Consider the following 11977-nt stretch of genomic DNA (forward strand, 5'->3'; position numbering starts at 1 on the left):
TGGTCATTTATCTTATCCTTGTATCTGGCTTACCCCCGTCTAGTTAGTCGGTTGATTAAGCTAGTACAATTATCATTCGATTTGCGATACTCTTTACCATAGTGCTTCCCTGAGGAAAAATACGATACCCTGGAATACTCCAAGGTGAAGTGCTACAGCGGTGATTCTGTGCACTTGCAGAATTAATATTCTTTTGGGGCATAAGAAATGCCAACAAGCATTTCTGGCACCGTTGCTAGGGAAGCAATTGGCTAAAGATATCTTAAATAGTTTGATAAACTTTACTAGTTTGTCACCGCTAATCTTAGCGGGCTTACCATTGCTCTCTCTATCTTTTTGATTGTTGCAGAGCAGTGCATGACCGGTTTCGACCTACCAAATAACTTCAATCTAAATCCAGAAAGAATCAGGAGAAACGTGAGACACCGCATCGTCCCACCTCAGAAAAGACTCACTTGGCCTATCACTTCTCCATCCACTTCAGCCTCATCATCCATGGCCCAGAAGACTCTTTGTCAGTTCTCGGCCCCGTCCAGTAGCCACATTCCTACTGGACTGAACCAAGACCAAGCAGGCAATGACGGCTTTGAGCTGAAGACTGGACTGGAGAACATGGTTCAAGCAAGTCCATTCTGTGGAAAGGCATCCGAGGATGCCAATGCCCATCTCCAGAACTTCCTGGAGGTGAGTAACACCATCAACCCCAAAGGTACTACGATGGATGTCGTCCGCCTTCGGCTATTCCCATTCTCACTGCTTAGGAAGGCCATGACGTGGTTCAGTTGGAGGCTTTCACAACATGGGAAGCCTGTTCAAATGCATTCCTGCCCAAGTACTTCCCGGTGGGCAAGACCAATGCCCTCCGGAACAGAATCTCCAGTATCCAGCAACTACCGGATGAGACCATCCTAGAGGCCTGGGAGGGTCTACAGGAATACATACAAGCATGCCCACACCACGGCATGGAGGAATGGCTGATTATCCAGAACTTCTTCCATGATGTAGACTAGGCCCGATCTTCCGAGAGGTAGGGTAGATTCGATTGATGGAGTACATGACATTGGCAATCCGACTTCTAATCAGACATGAATTCGAAGCCTGCAACCGTTACACCACCGCTCCGCTGGTTATCAACCAAGCACAACTTGATTGACCTCGCCGAGAAGGCTTTTCCTGCAAGCGAATCGAAGAACACAAGCAAGAAAGGATAAACACGCAATCTGAAATTGCAGATGTGTATGAAGGGAAAATCAAAGTGGGGTTCAAGAACTCGATTCCAAAGTACTAATCGACACAGTGGAGGAGATCAAGAATGGGGTCCCTGGATCAATGTATAAGGACTTGTCGCCACAGATACAACGATGCAATGTTCCTCAAAGGAAAACTCAACACTAAACAAAACCCGAGTCTCAGCGGCGGCAGCTACTGAGTTTATAGAAGAACCAGGTGACCTAGGGTTGGGGTGACCAGAGGTGGGCGCCCTCAACTTGGGCTTAAGGCCCGACACGACACGGGCCATTAGCCCAAAAGAGGTGGCGCATCACCTTTCCAGATTCTAGACGTCGATTTGTTTTGTGAATTTCTGTTGACTCCAAACATCTATGGACCAGAATATGGTGGCGTTGGAAAGGTTATGAAATTATCTTTCCAACCATATAAAGTTCTCCTCAAACGGACTCCGTATGTGGCCGTGGCATTGTTTTTGGTGCAGACTGTTTCTGGAATCCGAGAAGGAAACGAAGTCCAAGTTGTAGACGAGTCGGACTTCAACGTGTACGTATCTGATGCAGCGATGTCCTCATCATTCCACGGCCTAAATCAGAAAGCCAAGGACCACGTAGATGCAGCAATGGGTGGTTCCTTCCTCTCTCTCGATGTTGTGGGAGCGAAGACGCTGATCGACAAGATAGCCTCCAACCAGAGTTGGAGAGGTGACAAGCAGTCAGCCTGTTCAAGGGGCATGCATCAAATAGAGAGTGTCGATATGCTGGCTGCCAAGATGGACCTTCTTATGAAGAAACTGGAATCTCCACACAAGGAGGTGAACCAGGTTTCGGAGTCTTGAATGACATGTGAAATATGTGGCGAGACTGGGCACTCGGGCACGTCGTGACCCCTAACTCAAGAGGACGCGAACTTCGTTGGCACCAACAACAACAATCCCAACTCGGGATTCCGTCCTCAGCAAGGTTGGAACTCAAAGCCCAACCTCCCCTTCGAAAATCAGCATGGTATGAATTTTAATAACAATTTGCAGCCTTCATTAAAAGACCTAGTGTATGGCCAGAAGCAAATAAATGACAACATTAGCAAGAAGTTTCTTGCTAATGACAAGGTTTTGGAATCCTTGGCCTCACAACTAGAGGGCTTTAGTTCTGTTATTAAGAACCTGTTAAGCTTTAATAAAATGATAGAAACTGAAGTAGCTCAGCTAGCCTCATTCTGTCCTAACGCTAACACAGGGAAACTGCCCGGGCAACTGGAAGTTCCCTCAAAGGAGAACATTAATGCGGTGACTACGCGTGGGGGTCCACACGAGAGCCACCTTTTCCACAGAATGCAGGAACTCGGCGGAAAGCCACATCTGCTAGCCATGCCGATGCTGAAGAAGAAGAGCAGGAGGAGGCCATCGACTCCAACACAACTGCAGCCCAGGAAGACCCCGTGGAACCCCCTAGAACTTCACGGGATTACCACGATACAACAGCCTTACCCTTTTCGGAGCGGATAAGGAAGCCGGTGCCGACGAACAATTTGGCAAGTTCATCGAGGTAATAAAGAAGCTACATGTCAATATATTGCTTCTTGATGCTATGCAGGTGCCTACGTATGCCAAGTATATCCAAGATATTCTTGGAAATAAGAGAGCGCTGCCCACCACCGAGGTCGTGCAGTTAACAGAAGAGTGTAGCATTGCTATACTCAATCCTCTCCTGGTGAAGAAGAAGGACCCAAGCTGCCCAACCATCACATGCTCAATCAGAACTCAACATTTCTCAAATGCTCTATGCAACTTGGGAGCAAGTGTCAGCGTCATGCCCAAGATAGTCTATGACCATTTTAATCATCATGCGCTTGCCCCTACTGCCATGTGTTTGCAGCTAGCGGACCAATCGGTTTGCTATCCCGCGGGACTAGCGGAGAACATTCCGGTGAAAATCTGGAATTTCCTTATTCCCGTCGACTTCATCGTCCTCGACATGGAAGTTGACACCAAGACACCTCTCATTCTTGGGAGGCCATTCTTGAGTACCGCAAACGCAAGTATTGATGTAGGAGTCCAAGAAATTCAGCTCAACATCAATGGTCAGAAGGAGACGTTTGCCTTCAAGCCGAAGGTTGAACAATGTTCTCAAGTCAAGGCAATCAACCGGAAAAAGAAATCTGAGAAAGAGCCGGAGAAGCCGTCCATCCCACCTATCGAAGCCCTCATTGAGTACGTAGAAAGTCTACGGATTCAAGAGGAGGCAAAGCAAATCAAGCTTCACAACCACATAAATGCGAGACGAAGAATCCAGCGTAAGAAATTTCTGGAGTCGGAAAAGAAAGGGGTCGAATCAAAACCCACACCCAAGAAGGTGTGGCGGAAGAAAGGGTCGTCGTCAGAAACTCCACCTAGCGACGACAAACGAACTAAAGGTAAGGAGAGTCCCGCTCAGGACTCAAAACCCGAGCCCGCGCCATGAGGTTCATGGTATGTATCCATCATCGCATTGCATTTAGGTTAGTTTAATTTACCTTGCATAAGCTTTGTTCTATCTCTGCATAAGCATATTTGTTTCTGAACCAAAGCATGTTTAATTTCCGAAACTCTGCATTCAAAGGAACTTCACAAAAAAATTTCAAAAAAATTCGGCCAAATGTTAGGCTGGCCGGCCCCACCTTGCCTCATCTAGTTAGGAGCAGCAGGGATAGGGGAGAATTGCTTGCACATGGAGCAAGGGACAAAGCATGGCGCACTGAACGTGCAAGTGCAGGCCGACTGGCCCCATGCAGGCCGTCCGGCTCTCCTCCTCCTCTCACGTCCCGTCACCACCGAAAGGAGCACTACCACCTGAAGGTCTACGGGGTAGAGCACCGGCGTGGCTCGCTCGGCGCCGTGGAGAGGCCGACCGACCTGTCCTAGGCCGGTCGGTCTGGCCCTCGCGCTATTCTATAAAACTCGACGATGGCGACGCTTCCCAGTGCATCAGCAGCTCAGGTTTGCATGTTCCAGCCCGAGCTCATCCATCTCCTCTCCCTTTCCTAAGTTCCTTTGCTTAATTAAGCCCTCTTGAGCTAATCAAGTGGAGAACTCAAGTGCTAGCTCAACCAAAAACAAATAGAATTCTGTAGTGCTTAGTGAAGTTCTTAAACCTAAAAACACCAAAAATATTTCCCTTGAATAAAGTCATGGAACGCTGAACGACGAACGTTTGTGGTGGTGTAACGCCCCGCAAGAACGACTAACCCTCCTCTTAATTGTCATATCCTTCGGGTATTGTGTTTTAACATTGTACAGGAACCATTTTCGGGAAGGCCAAGGAAAAGATCAGGAGGACATTCTCGAAGAGCTCGAGGAGTTCACGGAGTTCATCTTCCTCGCGGGATACTATGTCGGTCAACTCCGGTCGCCATACAAATGTATCCCGGGAGGAAGAAGAACCTCCAGCAGTCCCGAAACCCCGTCTTCGCATCAGGGTTCTGACGATGGTCGAGCAGATCACCATCAAGAACGACTACGAACGGGAGGCCCTGGAGCTACTGAAGAAGCAGAACTTCGGCCATGCCAAAAGATTTGACACTTGCTTCCTCATAAAGGCAGGACTCAAGCAGGACATGAACAACGCCCTCACCGCCGTCGGATGGGAGAAATTCGCCGACATTATTGAGCCAGGTTCGCAACTCTTAACCATGGAGTTTCTTATTTCTCTTGCCATTAAAGAAACCGGTTCTGAAACTAAAGTTTATTTCCATCTCTTCAATGAACAATTCATAATGAAACTAAAAGACTTTAGCATCGCGTTGGGCTTTCATAAAAGATGCATCCTTGACCCCAACGAGCTTGCTAAAAAACATCGTTATGACCGAAACTCATGGTGGAGTGCAATGTCAAATGAACCTGTGAGTAGCAAAAATAGCATAGTCTCCATCCATAATCCTACCCTGAGGTTCCTAGCCAAGTGGCTCGCCATGGTCATGCACCCTCGTGCAGACCTTCGCCTCTGTAGCTTGCCCGAGTTGCAGTACTTGTACGCCATGGCGAAGCAAATTCGCTGCTCTCCAGTCAGAACCATGCTCGCTCACTAGCAGAAGATGATCTCCAGCAAAAGTCCCATCGATATGACCTCCCTGGCCACTCGCATTGTGAGGTACATCGGTGTGATGAACAATGCCGAGGTCACCTATATGCTAGAGACCGAGGCATTCAGGTATAAGGTCGGCCTCGAGCAATTCGTGCAGGGACACATGATGCGCAAAGGGCCCAGAAACTCTATCTTTATGTGTTACCCCGGGTACGATAGGGAGATCGAGCTTCCATGCCCAAGACTCTCTCTCTACTTGGTGAAAAGCCTAACCTTGCAGATAGAGAAGAAGGAACCTGCACGACAGAGTGTTGCAGGTCCACAGACGAGAAGCAGAACCCGGCAAGACCAACAAGACAGAGCAGGACCATCACATCAAGTACCCTTAGCCCCCACTACTGCGCAGCCTGGACTATCTACTCAGAACATGAGCTTTGAAGAAGCATATGGGTACTATGCCTATGGCGACCCGAGCTCATTCCAGGCTGGCAGTAGTGGGTATGCCGGTGATCAGGGACCCTACTACCCCCCAGGTATGTATTCCTCTTATGGTCCACAGGTGGGTCCTTCGGCATCAGCACGCTTCAACTATGAGGACCCGATCATGCGGATCATCTCCAACCTTTCGAGCTAGATCACCACCCTTGGCACATAGCAGCAGCAGATGTAGGACACCATAGCACACAACACCCAGTTGACCCAACAGAACAGGGGGTTGACTTCGGTGATGCAGTACGACGTCTCCAACATCTTCATCCACATGGGGCTGGACCATTAACCGTCCCAGCCATACTATCAGGCCCAGTAGTACCAGCAGCCCGAACAAGAAGACAATGACGATGAGGACTAGGAGGAGGAAGAGGAGGACCCCAACGAGGAGGATCAGGACTCCGATGAGGAGGACTGAGCTTCTTCGAAGCTTGGGGGGTCGTACCGCCAGGTAAGTCACCACATCCCGACCATTTTCAGTAGCCATGGCATAATAAATAAATACACATATAAAAAAATAAACAATCTCATATGAGTGGAAATCCGTGTAAGCTCTTGCTTTGGAAATGATGAATAGTAGATCTGTTCATGCCTCGTATGTGCCTCGTTTACAGCTTTTTACTCTCGTAGTACACAAGCTAGTTGGCACATTTTAGTTCCACTGAAAAATGGTTGAGTGGAGGCATGAGTTTAATTTCCAAAGTCTAAGTTGTTGCGGGATTTGAGATAGCCCAAACCGGATTTAAAACTATCTGTTCTAGTTGGGAACCTCTCGGAATCTTTTGAAAATTAAAATTTTGGTGAAGGCTTCCCACATGGTTATAATGACCCATCCAGAGTTATCTTGTGTTATCATGAGCTGTGCCGAACGGTGTGTCCATCAAGGAAATGGAACTTGCCATCTGCCGATCTATTTCCCTCATGTACCCATCGTTTGCTAGCCTCAAATGTCTGGTCTGTCAACCACCCATTCCGGGATTGACACCCACCGCCAAACATCCTTTCCCCCGCAATCATACACCCAAAGTCTCCACAGTATATCCAATCATCCCATACAAGGTCTCTCGTCACGAAACTCCAAAGTTATTAGAACCATATCAGCAAAAGAGATAGGGGATTATTCTCTAAAAACAAAGAGTTGAAAATGAGAGAAGAAAAAATCCCACTCTCCCAAAGAGTTGCAAACAAAGAGTTCAAACAAAAGACCAAATTCCCTTTCCAAGTATGAGTCCATCTCCCTCCATCCATTGACATTCCACAAGATCGGAATTTGGTTAAGTTCCACTCCTTCATGGATCACCATTCGGCTTGGCAATATAGGTAACCAAAGTATGCAACACTCTCCCTACCCATAAACTCCACATATCAGCCTTAGAAGTAGGGAAAAGAGGGTCAAAACTCCGACCCCATGTGAGGATCATACACCTTGAGTGACTCGAGAGTACCATTGGGAAACCTAAACTTCTTTTGAAAAATATTGAAAAACTCCGAGCTAGGAACCTAAACGAGTAGCAGAAAACATTCTAGTGAAGGTTGTTCTGTCCTTCAACCGCTCAAGACCAAGGGATGAAAACAAATACGCCCCATCCTCTAGAACCTTAGGTAAGGGCCAACATACTCTTAGTACATACGGGACGAGTAATATGCTGTGCACAAGGTACCTACAGGGTGTGAACATTGATGCACCTCCTGATCCACAGAGCCCCAGTTTGAGCTTTGCTCGAGGACGAGCAAAAGTTTAAGCTTGGGGGTGTTGACGGCCATTATTTCACGTTCTAACCGTCAACTTCTCAGAAATAAATCGAGCTTTACATTGTGTTCCATTCATATTTTATTTAATTCTAATAAGTTCCACAAGTTTTGGATGAGTTGTGATTTCAGGTGAACATGTACCAAAACTAGGCAAAATTGGGCGAAAACCCAGGCCGACCGGCCTCTCCTAGGCTGGGCGGCTTGGCTCCCTCACACACAACACCACATCTTCACTCTAGGGGCAATGTGACATGTTCAAGCGCATCTGAGCTGAGGATTGGATGTCGATTTGATCGAATGGACCGAAAGGCTTGCACAAGGATCAAAGGACCCACAATTCAGTGCAAAGACATGTCCAAGTCAGCAATCCACCTCCCTGGAAGATCAGAAGCGTACACATGCAATGTCGGTGCAACGAAAGGCCGAGGAGAGCCTGAGGGAGGCCGGCCGGCCTCCCCTAGGCTGGCCGGCCTGGTCTTGTCTGCGTTTTAGCTACGCAAGCTACACCGACTCCAGGAGAAGATCACAGACGTCCACTCAAAGGTGGTGGCCAGATGGCCACATCCCCAGGCCGGCCGGCCTAGGGGAGGCCGTCCAGCCCCACTTTGCAGCCTCTTGACATCCCGGCTTCGCGTGGAAGTTAAGCTCAACTGTCACAACCGCCTTCAACCGACGCCACGTGCTTCACCTCCTCAGAACCAAATGTGGAAGGCTATAAATAGATCACTCATCTCTCACTTGTAACACACACCATTGGAGCTCATTCTCTCTTCACTTTCTTGAGTAGGATTAGTAGTTTGGGAGTTAGAGTCGAGTCGAGCTTGCTTGGGATTCCGGAGTCCTCGGAAGTCTGGTATAGATCTTGTATCCTTCTTTCGAAGTTATTAATATAAATTATCTTCTCTACTTTCGGAGTTAGCTTTACTTTCCGCCTTCTTTTATCTTCTCGAGTCTGAGTGTTCAGCTCAAGTGCGGAAGTTGTATCCTTTAGCTTAGGCTAAGTTATCTCTCTGATATTCGAGAATTTATCTTACGGGTTTTTTTGCCCGGACTAGAGTATCTCAAGTTAGTTCTCTAGGTTGTGGGGAATTTCTCTCGAAGGCCTCGAGAGAAATCCTAACACCGAGTGTAGACGTGGTGTCTGAGCGTAGTGTTAGCTAGAAATTGTGTTCCACCCCACGGTACCGTTGTGGTAGGCGGCAGGTGGTGGCAGCCATGTCCATCCCTCATAGTCCACCACGTTCGGGTGCTTTCATTGCAGTAGTGCCGACTGTCGTTGGACTCCCTTCTCATCCCAGTCTGAGTCCTTCCCTGAGGCCGCCGAAGTAAGCTCTACCTTCCCTAAGATTAGTTAGATAGTTAGTCTGATCTAGAGAGGCTAGCTCAATAGTTCAAAAGTGTATCAGGTGTCTTATCTCGCTCATTGTCCTCCCAGCTGCTACCTCTCTAAGGAGTTGAGTCTCCGTGTGTCACTCGGTCATAGACTGGCCATTTATCTTATCCTTGTATCTAGCTTACCCCCGTCTAGTTAGTCGGTTGATTAAGCTAATACGGTCATCATTCGATTTGTGATACTCTTTACCATAGTGCTTCCCTGAGGAAAAATACGATACCCTGGAATACTCCAAGGTGAAGTGCTATAGCGGTGATTCTGTGCGCTTGTTGAATTAATATTCTTTTGGGGCATAAGAAACGCCAACACTTGATTCTTCTCATCGGTGTTGATTTCTTCAGGAGCATAACGAGACAATTCCATAAACTAAAAGGTGTACTCTTCCACTGTCTTGGTTCCCTATTGCAGTTCATGGAATTCTTCAGCCTTACGCTTCATGGTTGCTGCTGGGATGTGATAATGACGGAACTCATCCACAAATTCTTCCCAAGTGATGGTAGTGGCATCATCTGCTGCTGCGCAATAGTTTTCCCACCGAGCAAGGGCTGTACCGGTGAGCCGCTGAGCTGCTAAGAGAACCTTATCTCAGTTTTCACAACCAAATGGCTCAAGTTTCCTTTGGATGACATGCAGCCAATCATCTGCGTCCAAGGGCTTGGCAGAACCACCAAAAGTGGGTGGCTTGGTCCGCAGAAAATCTGTCAACTTTTCATTCATATCTTGTCCGCGGGGCCTTGGGCGGTTGATGGCATTGGCCAAAGCTTCCAACACATGGGTCTGGTTATTTATCACTTGTGCTGCTGTGACCTCACTTGACTTTCTCCTCTACCTTCATTTTGGTTAACTTCCTGGTCTTGCTGGGCATGATCTTGTCCTTGCATTTCGGGCTCCTTTTCCACACTCGGCTTCGGCTTCAGGAGGTCCGGGTTGTACGGGTGGGTCGGGGCTCGGCTTCGGGATGTCCGGGTTGTACGGGTGGGCGGCATCTGTAGGTGGCGGTGCTACTGGGGCGGCAGTACTCTTTCTCTTGCTAGATCCTTGGGTGGCAAGAATTTCCTCTAGGATCAGGAGCTCCTCATTCTCAAAGGCCTGCATCCGCCTACGAGCATGACCCACAAGAGCTGCTTCCTTCAACTCTTGGGAGTGCCGTTCTTCGGCTTCCTTAATAGCCTCAATGGTTGCGGCCTCATTGCTCTGGGCAGCAGTTGCTCGTGCTTCAGCGCCAGCTAACTTTACTTGAAGTCTCCTCACCATGACCTCTGCGTCCTCGGCTCTGTGAATCTGTTGCTTCAGCTTTGAATGCTGCTTGTCACAGAGCTCATCCAAGGTGAGAAGATAGGCCGACATGTGGAGCATAGTGGGGTCATCCTCGCGCTGTCCATGTCCTTGCAAAGTCCTTACCCAGGCCAACCAAACGGGGCGATTCTTCTTGACAGGTGTAAAGAACGTCATCAGAGTATGGCCGAGGTGCTTCTCGTAGATCTGACATAGGTAACGCAAAGCCTTTCGAGCTGCCACTTGGTAAGTGTTCTTGTGACGAAAACCCGTGGCAGTCACATTCCATGGCTGGATGTCGGGGAATCGGCTGCTCCTCCCGACGTAGATGACCATCTCACACTGGAGGGTTCCACGGTCCTCGTATTCCCTGCTGGTGTACTTCGAGCACTCATAAATGCCGAGACGGTCCATGCAAGCAAACAACAGTCTCGAAAAACCGGGATCTTCCAGGCAGTGGTTGTTGATCCATCCTTCTTCGCCCATCTGGAAAGAACTGGGTGTAAATCAGTTTTCGCAAAAGGGCAGGGGAAGCAAGAAGGTTTGTAAATCCTATATTTTGGTCAAAACAGCTTTTCCAATCCTAATGGTCACGTCCTACAACCAACTACAGCTCTGATACCACCTGAAGCGTCCCCACATAAGTAGAGACTAAATGTGACACAAATATCAGTCCTAGGAGGCTGATAACATATTTATTCAACAGATAGTTCAGTTACCGTACAAACCTGCATGGAGGCGGACACTCGATACATACGATGATAAGCAGTAAAAAGGCTATGGTGATACACCAGAACACGACCCAGGCGAAGTCCAGCTTGGGCTCAGAGTAATGCGCTAGCAGAAGCATCTTGCCGAGCGCTAACACCACAGGTAGCATTGGGTGCGAACACAACCTCTACTCGATGTCTTCAACGATGAAGTCCGGATCTTCCTCTGATGCAACCACAAATATATATCGGGTGAGTACAAAAGTACTCAACAAGTCCAACCCCATCCACGGAGGGGGATTGTTGGCGGTCGATTTCAGTGATTTCTACCGCAACATTCCTTCGGATTTCATGCTCTCAGGACCATAATACATCAATTTTCACTAACATTAATGAGTTCCATGAGTTTTGGTGCACTTGTGATTTCAGAAATGAAACATACGAAATTGAGCCAAAATGGGAGAAATCCCATGCCAGCCAGCCTACCCCTATGCAATTTCATCGTGCAACTCCTCAGAGACGGTCCTGAACACAAGATCAAGCAAATATCAAGTGCTCGAAACCAGTGCTACGAGTTAAGGCCGAAAGCCATATACCAAGTCCATTTGGGTCCACATTCAGTGACAAACCACTCAACCAAGACCCAAACTGACTTGAGGACGAATGTACAACACGTGACCAACATGACAGAACAACGGACGGCCGAGGCGAGCCAGAGCCAGGCCGACCGGTCTTGGTGAGGCCGGCCGGCCCCTAACTGTCTGCGTTGAAGCCAAGCTACTGCCACCAACTTCAGGAGGGAATCAAGAGCGTCCACGAGAAGGCGGTGCAGGATCAAAGTCACTCCCAGGCCGGCTGGCCGGCCAGCCCCACTTGTCATCCTCTGGAGCTCCCCCTTGGCATGGAAGTTAAGCACAACCGCCCTACCTGCTTGCAACTGACACCAAGCTCTGAACCGACCCTGAAGCACTATAAATAGAGCTCCACCTCTCACTTGTAACACACACCATCCATTAGAGAAGAGTGTTCACTCTTTTTCTCTCTTTGTATTAGAATAGGGAGAGACTGAGGTG

At 48.4% G+C, this 11977-nt stretch overlaps 1 non-coding gene across 1 annotated transcript; it reads right to left on the reverse strand.

Moving 5' to 3' along the window:
- Positions 1–857: 857 nt before the first annotated feature.
- LOC120639342 lies at positions 858–964 on the reverse strand. Its single transcript, XR_005661349.1, has one exon. It is a non-coding gene; the product is annotated as a small nucleolar RNA R71 (small nucleolar RNA).
- Between the last annotated feature and the right edge of the window lie 11013 nt (positions 965–11977).

Source organism: Panicum virgatum, chromosome 6K, assembly GCF_016808335.1.
Source record: "Panicum virgatum strain AP13 chromosome 6K, P.virgatum_v5, whole genome shotgun sequence".
NCBI lineage: Eukaryota > Viridiplantae > Streptophyta > Magnoliopsida > Poales > Poaceae > Panicum > Panicum virgatum.